Below are 1,506 nucleotides of genomic sequence, written 5' to 3' on the forward strand. Positions count from 1 at the left end.
CTAAAATAAAATATGCTATATAAATAAATATTCTCCGTGAGAGCAGAGCCCAAAGCTCTTGGCCAGTGGTGTTTGGACTGGAGTTTGAACCTCTGCTTCATGATATAAACGCGAATCACCCACGAGCTCTCCCGCGAGCCGTCCCAGCACAGCGCAGCGCAGCGCAGGGGAAAGATCTCCAGGCTGCAGTTATACCCTTCTCCGTGCTTGTGGTGTTCGGCCAATCACAATGCACTGGGTCAGCTGGCCAATCAGAGCAGACTGCGCTTGTCAAAGGAGGGGGCTTTGTTGAAAACGACGCGTTTGAGAGAGGCGGGGCATAGAGGACCTACAATAATGTACAGTATTTGAAAAATAATGTGTTTTTTGAACATTAAAGCATGTCAACATATTCTGTTACACCAAATACACAAAATAATGATCTTTAAAATAGCATCATATGACCCCTTTAACTTGAAGTTTACCTCACCTGTCGACAAGAAACACTGCAAGTTCGCCTTATGGACTGAAGCCCAAACACTACATCAAATTCCTCCATCTTGAAAAAACACTGCCAGTGTTTACCTTTGTTTTACCCCGGTTTCTGTCTCTGTGTTGCAAGTCTTCGGATTTCGGCTTGCACTTACACACCGGAGAAACACCCTCTGGATCAGCCTGCTGCAGTAGCCACGCCCTAATCTCTCGCTATTGGCTGGCTGCATGGAGGTATGCAAATACATTCGGACGGAATGCAATGATTTGACAAACATTTTAATGGTCCTGAGACTTCTGAAAATATTACCTGAATATTACCTACATTCAAACTTTGAGCTTTTAAAATTTCTTTCAATTTAAAACAGCTTCAAACTTAAAATGTATTTATATATAAGAAATTATTTATATTATTATTATTAAATATTTAATTTAACAAACCAGAAGATAGAAAGCAACATTCTTAACAAGTATAGATTTTGTCATTTTTTCCTCAGTTTACAGTCCTCAAAATATGTTATTGCAAAAGATAAAAAGAAATGTTTTGTGCTGCACAGGATAATCAATCATTTATTTGCCCTGGCTCGAGTTATTGATGTAGAAATATTAAAAATAGAGAGAGAGAGAGAGAGAGAGAGAGAGAGCGAGAGAGAGAAAAAGAAAGAAAGAGAGAATTGAAAATATATTGCAAATTCGAATATTGTGTATAAAATATTTCTACTAAACAAAAGAGATGATTTGTTTTACTGCAATAATTTAAATCAGCTTTTTTTCTGCTTTGAGTCTTTGGTTATAGCCGCAGTTTTGTAACTCACACCATTCACCACAGGAGGGCGGTAAGTTCAGCTCTCTAACTCACATTTTATTTACTTACACACACACACACACACACATACATATATATATATATATAATTTACTTTAACAAATCCGAAGAACACTAGCAATGCATATTTGACCCATTTCCCCCTCATTTATAGATCTGTGTGTGTGTGTGTGTATGTGTGTACCTGTTTTTCTATTCTGGTGGGGACTT

Source organism: Sinocyclocheilus rhinocerous, unplaced genomic scaffold (assembly GCF_001515625.1).
Source record: "Sinocyclocheilus rhinocerous isolate Xijiao unplaced genomic scaffold, SAMN03320098_v1.1 scaffold1708, whole genome shotgun sequence".
Classification (NCBI taxonomy): domain Eukaryota; kingdom Metazoa; phylum Chordata; class Actinopteri; order Cypriniformes; family Cyprinidae; genus Sinocyclocheilus; species Sinocyclocheilus rhinocerous.